Source organism: Arachis stenosperma, chromosome 1, assembly GCF_014773155.1.
Source record: "Arachis stenosperma cultivar V10309 chromosome 1, arast.V10309.gnm1.PFL2, whole genome shotgun sequence".
Classification (NCBI taxonomy): domain Eukaryota; kingdom Viridiplantae; phylum Streptophyta; class Magnoliopsida; order Fabales; family Fabaceae; genus Arachis; species Arachis stenosperma.
The window spans coordinates 101,745,722-101,754,766 of NC_080377.1; the positions used below are offsets into that span (position 1 = coordinate 101,745,722).

Sequence of the window (9,045 nt, forward strand, 5' to 3'; positions counted from 1 at the left end):
CTTGTTTCACTCATGAAACTGAAAGTGACCTTTGACAGATCAGAGACTATATTGGCTAAATTAGAAGTGTTTTGTTCAGAATTCTCTGTCTGTTGCTGAGAAGATGATGGATATGGCTTGCTATTGCCCAGCCTATTACGTCCACCATTGTTAAAGCCTTGTTGAGGCTTTTGTTGATCCTTCCATGAGAAATTTGGATGATTTCTCCATGATGGGTTATAGGTGTTTTCATAAGGTTCACCCATGTAATTAACCTCTGCCATGGCAGGGTTCTCAAGATCATAAGCTTCTTCAGAAGCTGCCTCTCTAGTACTGTTGGATGCATGTTGCCATCCATTCAGATTTTGAGAGATCATGTTGACCTGTTGAGTCAACACTTTGTTCTGAGCCAATATGGCATTCAGAGTATCAATTTCAAGAACTCCTTTCTTCTGAGGTATCCCATTATTCACGGAATTCCTCTCAGAAGTGTACATGAATTGGTTGTTTGCAACCATGTCAATGAGTTCTTGAGCCTCTTCAGGCGTTTTCTTCAGGTGAATAGATCCACCTGCAGAATGGTCCAATGACATTTTCGAAAATTCAGAGAGACCATAATAGAATATATCCAATATGGTCCATTCTGAAAACATATCAGATGGACATCTTTTGGTCAGCTGCTTGTATCTTTCCCAAGTTTCATAGAGGGATTCACCATCTTTTTGTTTGAAGGTTTGAACATCCACTCTCAGCTTGCTCAGCTTTTGAGGAGGAAAGAATTTATCCAAGAAGGCAGTGACCAGCTTATCCCAGGAGTCCAGGCTATCCTTGGGTTGTGAATCCAACCATATTCTAGCTCTGTCTCTTATAGCAAATGGGAAAAGCATGAGTCTGTAGACTTCAGGATCAACTCCATTCGTCTTTACAGTCTCACAGATCTGCAAGAATTCAGTTAAAAACTGATAAGGATCTTCAGATGGAAGTCCATAAAACTTGCAGTTTTGTTGCATTAAAGCAACTAGTTGAGGCTTAAGCTCAAAGTTGTTGGCTCCAATGGCAGGAATGGAGATGCTTCTTCCATCAAACTTGGACGTTGGCTTTGTGAAGTCACCAAGCATTCTTCGTCCATTATTATTATTTTCGGCTGCCATCTCCTTCTCTTGTTCTAATGTTTCTGAAAGGTTACCTTTAGAATAATTTAATTTAGCTTCTCTTAATTTCCTCTTCAGAGTCCTTTCAGGTTCTGGATCAATTTCAACAAGAGTGCCTTTTTCCCTGTTCCTGCTCATATGAAAGAGAAGAAAACAAGAAAGGAAAGAGGAATCCTCTATGTCACAGTATAGAGATTCCTTTATGTTAGTAGAAGAAGAAGGGGGTAGAAGAATGAAGAAGGATGGATTCGGATTTTTGGATAAAGAGAGGTGAAGAGAAGTATTAGTAATTAAATAATTAAATAGAATAAGAGAAGAGAGGGGAAATTTCGAAAATAATTTTAAAAAGGGGTTAGTGATTTTCGAAAATTAGAGATAAATTGTAATTAAAATTAAAACATGAAACATTTAGTTAATTAAAAAGAATTTTTGAAAAGGAGAGAGGTATTTTCGAAAATTAGAGAGGGAAAAGTGGTTAGGTGGTTTTGAAAAAGATAAGAAACAAACAAAAAGTTAGTTAGTTGATTGAAAAAGATTTGAAATCAAATTTTTAAAAAGATAAGAAGATAAGAAGTTAGATAAGATATTTTGAAATCAAATTTTGAAAAATATAAAATTTTGAAAAAGATAAGATAAGAGATAAAAAGATTTAATTTAAAAATTTGAAATTATTTACTTCACTAACAAGAAACTACAAGATAAGATTCTAGAACTTAAAGATTGAACCTTTCTTAACAAGAAAGTAACAAACTTCAAATTTTTGAATCAATCACATTAATTATTAGTGAATTTTCGAAAATATGATATAAAGATAAGAAAAAGACTTTGAAAATATTTTGAAAAAGATTTTTGAATTTTTCGAAAAATAGAAAAAAAATGGAAAAGATATGATTTTTGAAAAAGATTTTGAAAAGATAAGATTTTTAAAATTGAAATTTTGACTTGACTTGTTAGAAACAACTAATTTTAAAAATTTTTGACCAAGTCAACCCAAAATTTCGAAAATTTGGAGGGAAATGAGGAAAAGATATTTTTTTGATTTTTGAATTTTTAATTATGAGAGAGAAAAACAACAAAAATACTCAATGCATGAAATTTTTAGATCAAAACAATGAATGCATACAAGAATGCTATGAATGTCAAGATGAACACCAAGAACACTTTCAAGATCATGATGAACATCAAGAACATAATTTTGAAAAAAAATTTTGATGCAAAGAAAACATGCAAGACACCAAACTTAGAAATTTTTAATGCTTTGGAAAATATGAATGTAAAGATGCACATGAAAAACAAGAAAACACACAAAACAAGAAAACATCAAGATCAAACAAGAAGACTTACCAAGAACGACTTGAAGATCATGAAGAACACTATGAATGCATGGAATTTTCGAAAATTGCAAGAAAAATTTTTTAAAGCATGCAATTGACACCAAACTTAAAAATTGACTTAAGACTCAAACAAGAAACACAAAATATTTTTGATTTTTATGATTTTCTAAATTTTTTTTGAATTTTTATTAATATTTTTTCGAAAATATAATTTGGAAAAATGAAAAATAAAAGAAAAAATTTTGAAAAAGATTTTGAAAAGAAAATTACCTAATCTGAGCAACAAGATGAACCATCAGTTGTCCATACTCGAACAATCCCCGGCAACGGCGCAAAAAACTTGGTGGACGAAATTGTGATCCATATTCTTTTGTACTTGTATGAAATCATTATTATGGCACCAGTTGAATTCACAACTCCGTTCAACTAACCAGCAAGTGTACTGGGTCGTCCAAGTAATAAACCTTACGTGAGTAAGGGTCGATCCCACAGAGATTGTTGGTATGAAGCAAGCTATGGTCACCTTGTAAATCTCAGTTAGGCAGATTAAATTGGTTTATGGTTTCGAAAATTAATACTAAAATAGAAAATAAAGAGGATAGAAATACTTATGTAAATCAAGAGTGGGAATTTCAGATAAGCGTATGGAGATGCTGTGCTCCTCTTGAAACTCTGCTTTACTACTCTCTCTTCCAATCCTTCTTACTCCTTTCCATGGCAAGCTGTATATAGGGGTTCACCATTCGACGATGGCTACTTTGTATCCTCTCTGGAAAATGGTCCTCTGCGCTGTCACTCGCATGGCTAATCGTCTGGAGGCATCACACTGGCCGAAGGCTACATCCCATCCTCGCAGTGAAAACTACGCTCACACGCTCTGTCACAGCACGGCTAATCACTGGTTGGTTCCCGCTCCTGCTGGAATAGAATCCCTTGATTCTTTTGAGTCTATCACTAACGCCCAGCACTTGCAAGTCTGAAGTACGTCACAGTCATTCATTACCGGAATCCTACTCGGAATACCACAGACAAGGTTAGACTTTCCGGATTCCCAGGATCCTACTCGGAATACCACAGACAAGGTGAGACTTTCCGGATCCTCATGAATGCCGCCATCTATCTAGCTTATACCACGAAGATTCTGTTGGGGAATCTAATAGATACACATTCAAGCTCGATTGCATGTAGAACGGAAGTGGTTGTCAATCACGCGCGTTCATAGGTGAGAATGATGATGAGCGTCACATAATCATCACATTCATCATGTTCTTGGGTGCGAATGAATATCTTGGAATAAGAATAAGATAGAATTGAATAAAAAGTAATAGTAATTGTATTGAAACTTGAGGTACAGCAGAGCTCCACACCCTTAATCTATGGTGTGCAGAAACTCCACCGTTGAAAATACATAAGTAAAAGGTTCAGGCATGGCCGAGTGGCCAGCCCCCTAAACGTGATCACAAGATTCAAAATACAATCCAGGATCCAGGATGATAATATGATAGTAAAAAGTTCTATTTATAATAAACTAGCTCCTAGGGTTTACATGAGTAAGTAATTGATGCATAAATCCACTTCCGGGGCCCACTTGGTGCATGTTTGGGCTGAGCTTGATCTATCCACGAGCTGAGGCTTCTCTTGGAGTTGAACTCCGAATTATGACGTGTTTTGGGCGTTCAACTCCGGATCATGACGTTTTTTTGGCGTTTAACTCCAGACAGCAGCATGTACTTGGCGTTCAACGCCAAGTTACGTCGTCAATTTCCGAATAAAGTATAGACTATTATATATTGCTGGAAAGCTCTGGATGTCTACTTTCCAACGCCGTTGAGATCGCGCCATTTGGAGTTCTGTAGCCCCAGAAAATCCATTTTGAGTGCAGGGAGGTCAGATTCTAACAGCATCAGCAGTCCTTTTGTCACCCTTTTTCAGTGTTTTGCTCAAGTCCCTCAATTTCAGCCAGAAATTACCTGAAATCACAGAAAAACACACAAACTCATAGTAAAGTCCAGAAATGTGAATTTAACATAAAAACTAATGAAAACATCCCTAAAAGTAGCTTGAACTTACTAAAAACTACCTAAAAACAATGCCAAAAAGCGTATAAATTATCTGCTCATCACTTGCCGAAGGAAAATTTGTTGAGAGACAAGTTTTCATGCATCATTTGTACCTCAAAGATCCCTAGTTTCTCCATTACAGAGAGTGGCATAAGATTTATACTGACCCCAGGTCACATAGAGCCTTCTCAAAGGTCATGGTGCCTATGGTACAGGATATTAAGAATTTACCAGGATCTTGTTTCTTTTGAGGTAGAGTTTGATGAACCTATGTATCTAGTTCACTAATGAGCAAGGGAGGTTCACCTTCCCAAGTCTCATTACCAAGCAACTTGGCATTCAGCTTCATGATGGCTCCTAGATATTGAGCAACTTGCTCTTCAGTTATATCTTCATCCTCTTTAGAGGAAGAATAGTTCTCAGAGCTCATGAATGGCAGAAGGAAGTTTAATGGAATCTCTATGGTCTATATATGAGCCTCAGATTCCTTTAGGTCCTCAATAGGGAACTTCTTTCTGTCTGGGGGACGTCCCATGAGGTCTTCCTCATTGGGATTCACATCCTCCCCTTCCTCCTTAGATTCGGCCATTTTGATTATATCAATGGCCTTGCACTCTCTTTTTGGATTCTCTTCTGTATTGCTTGGGAGAGTACTAGGAGGAGTTTCAGTGATTTTCTTACTCAGCTGACCCACTTGTGCCTCCAAGTTTCTAACGGAGGACCTTGTTTCATTCATGAAACTTAAAAGTAGCCTTAGATAGATCAGGGACTATGTTTGCTAAGCTTGAGGGGCTCTGCTCAGAATTCTCTGTCTGTTGCTGAGAAGATGATGGAAAAGGCTTGCTATTGCTAAGCTTGTTTCTTCCACAATTATTAAAGCCTTGTTGAGGCTTTTGTTGATCCTTCCATGAGAAATTTGGATGATTTCTCCATGAGAAATTATAGGTGTTCCCATAGGGTTCACCCATGTAATTCACCTCTGCTATTACAAGATTCTCAAGATCATAAGCTTCTTCTTCAGAAGATGCCTCTTTAGTACTGTTGGATGCATTTTGCCATTCATTCAGACTCTGAGAAATCATGTTGACTTGCTGAGTCAACATTTTGTTCTTAGCCAATATGGCATTCAGAGCATCAATTTCAAGAACTCCCCTTTTCTGAGGCATCCCATTACTCACAGGATTCCTCTCAGAGGTGTTCATGAATTGGTTATTTGCAACCATGTCAATGAGTTCTTGAGCTTCTGCAGGCGTTTTCTTTAGGTGAATAGATCCACTTGCAAAATGGTCCAGTGACATCTTAGAAAGCTCAGATAAACCAACATAGAATATATCTTAAATGGTCCACTCTAAAAGCATGCTAGAAGGACACTTTTTGGTCAACTGCTTGTATCTTTCCCAAGCTTCATAGAGGGATTAACCATCTTTTTGCTTGAAGGTCTGAACATCCATTCTAAGCATGCTCAGCTTTTGAGGAGGAAAGAACTTGACCAAGAAGGCCGTGAACAGCTTATCCCAAGAGTCCAGGCTATCCTTAGGTTGTGAGTCCAACCATGTTTTAGCTCTGTCTCTTACAGCAAAAGGGAAAAGCATGAGCCTGTAGACTTCAGGATTTACTCCATTAGTCTTAACAGTATCACATATTTGCAAGAATTCAGTTAAAAACTGATAGGGATCTTCTTATGGAAGTCCATAGAACTTGCAGTTCTGTTGCATCAGAGCAACTGGTTGAGGCTTCAGCTCAAAATTGTTTGCTCCAATGGTAGGGATTGAGATGCTTCTTCTATAAAAATTGGAAGTAGGTGTAGTATAATCACCAAGCATCCTCCTTGTGCCTTCACCATTGTTATTGGGTTCGGCCATGTCTCTTTCTTTTTTGAGAATCTCTGTAAGGTTTTCTCTGGATTGTTGTGCTTTAGCTTCTCTTAGCTTCCTCTTCAGAGTCCTTTTAGGTTCAGGATCTGCTTCAACAGGAATGTCTTTGTCTTTGCTCCTGCTCATATGAAAAAAAAGAGAACAGAAAAGAAGAGGAATCCTCTATGTCACAGTATAGAGATTCCTTTATGTGAGTAGAAGAAGAAAAGAATAGAAAAGGGATGAGAAAAATTCAAACACAGAGGATAAGAGAGAGTTTGACCTTTTAGATGAAGAGAAGAGTTAGTAAATGAATAAATAAATAGAAAGAGATTAGAGGGAAGAGTTTTCGAAAATTGTTTTGAAAAATGGTTACTGAATTTCGAAAATTAAAAGAAGAAATAAAATTAAAATTAAAATTTGAAACAATTAGTTAATTAAAAGAATTTTGAAAAAGAGGAAGGAATTTTCGAAAATTAGAGAGAGAAAAGTAGTTAAGTGGTTTTGAAAAAGATAAGAAACAAACAAAAAGTTAATTAGTTAGTTGAAAAAGATTTGAAAATAAATTTTGAAAAGATAAGAAGTTAGAAAAGATTTTGAAGTTGATTTTGAAAAGATATGGTTGAAAAGATATTTTGAAAAGATATGATTTTTAAAACTAAAATTTGATTACTTGACTAACAAGAAACTAAAAGATATGATTCTAGAATTTAAAGATTGAACCTTTCTTAACAAGAAAGTAACAAACTTCAAATTTTTGAATCAATCACATTAATTGTTAGTAAAGTTTTTGAAAATTTGAAATAAAGATAAGAAAAGAGTTTGAAAATAAATTTTAAAAATTATCGAAAAATAATAAGAAAAATGAAAAAGGTTTGATTTTTGAAAAAGTTTTTGAAAAGATAGGATTTTTAAAATTGAAATCTTGACTTGACTAACAAGAAACAACTTATTTTAAAAATTTTTGACTAAGTCAACCCAAAGATTTCGAATTTTTGAGTAAAATAAGGAAAAGATATTTTTTATTTTTGAATTTTTAATGAGGAGAGAGAAAAACACAAATATGACCCGAAACATGAAAATTTTGGATCAAAACCAATGATGCATGCAAGAACACTATGAATGTCAAGATGAACACCAAGAACACTTTGAAGATCATGATGAACATCAAGATTTATTTTTGAAAAATTTTCAAGAAAAGAAAAACATGCAAGACACCAAACTTAGAAATTTTCAATGCTAAGACACTATGAATGCAAAAATGCATATGAAAAACAACAAAAGACACAAAACAAGAAAATATAAAGATCAAACAAGAAGACATACCAAGAATAACTTGAAGATCATGAAGAACACAATGCATGAATTTTTCAAAAAAAATGCATAAACTTTTTAAAACATGCAATTGACACCAAATTTAAAAATTGACACTAGACTCAAACAAGAAACACAAAATATTTTTGGTTTTTATGATTTTATTAATTTTTTTGGGTTTTTTTCGAAAATTTCTTTTTGAAAAAAAATGAAACTAAATAAAAAATTTTGAAAGATTTTTGAAAACTTTTTTAAAAGAAAATAAGAAGAAAATTACCTAATCTGAGCAACAAGATGAACCGTCAGTTGTCCAAACTCAAACAATCCCCGGCAACGGTGCCAAAAACTTGGTGCACGAAATTGTGATCATCAACAATGGATCCAATAGACTTGGAGCTCTCAAACGTGAATCACACTTTGTCACAACTTCGCACAACTAACCAGCAAGTGCACTAGGTCGTCCAAGTAATACCTTACGTGAGTAAGGGTCGATCCCACGGAGATTGTTGGTATGAAGCAAGCTATGGTCATCTTGTAAATCTCAGTTAGGCAGATTAAAATGGTTATAATGGTTTTTGAATATAAAGATAAATAAAGAATAAAATAGAGATAGAGATACTTATGTAATTCATTGGTGGAAATTTCAGATAAGCGCATGGAGATACTGTGTTTCTTCTGAATCTCTGCTTTCCTACTGCTTTCATCCAATCATTCTTACTCCCTTCCATGGCAAGCTGTATGTAGGGCGTCACCATTGTCAATGGCTACTTCCCATCCTCTCAATGAAAATGGTCCAAATGCTCTGTCACAGCACGGCTAATCATCTGTCGGTTCTCGATCATGTCGAAATAGAATCCAGTGATTCTTTTGTGTCTGTCACTACGCCCAACACTTGCGAGTTTGAAACTCGTCACAGTCATTCAATCCCTGAATCCTACTCGGAATACCACAGACAAGGTTTAGACTTTGCGGATTCTCAAGAATGCTGCCAATGGATTCTAGCTTATACCACGAAGATTCTGATTAAGGAATCCAAGAGATACTCATTCAATCGAAAGTAGAACGGAGGTGGTTGTCAGGCACGCGCTCATAGGTTGAGAATGGTAATGAGTGTCATGGATCATCACATTCATCAGGTTGAAGTACGAATGAATATCTTAGAATAAGAATAAGCGTGAATTGAATAGAAGAACAGTAGTAATTGCATTAATACTCGAGGTACAGCAGAGCTCCACACCTTAATCTATGGTGTGTAGAAACTCCATCGTTGAAAATACATAAGTGATAGAGGTTCAGGCATGGCCGAATGGCCAGCCCCCAAACATGATCAATAGTCTCCAAAAATGATCTAAGG

General features: G+C 35.5%; 1 non-coding gene across 1 annotated transcript; it reads left to right on the plus strand.

Moving 5' to 3' along the window:
* Nucleotides 1–5,880: 5,880 nt before the first annotated feature.
* LOC130947522 (small nucleolar RNA R71) lies at nucleotides 5,881–5,984 on the plus strand. Its single transcript, XR_009072704.1, has one exon. It is a non-coding gene; the product is annotated as a small nucleolar RNA R71 (small nucleolar RNA).
* The last annotated feature ends 3,061 nt before the right edge of the window (nucleotides 5,985–9,045 follow it).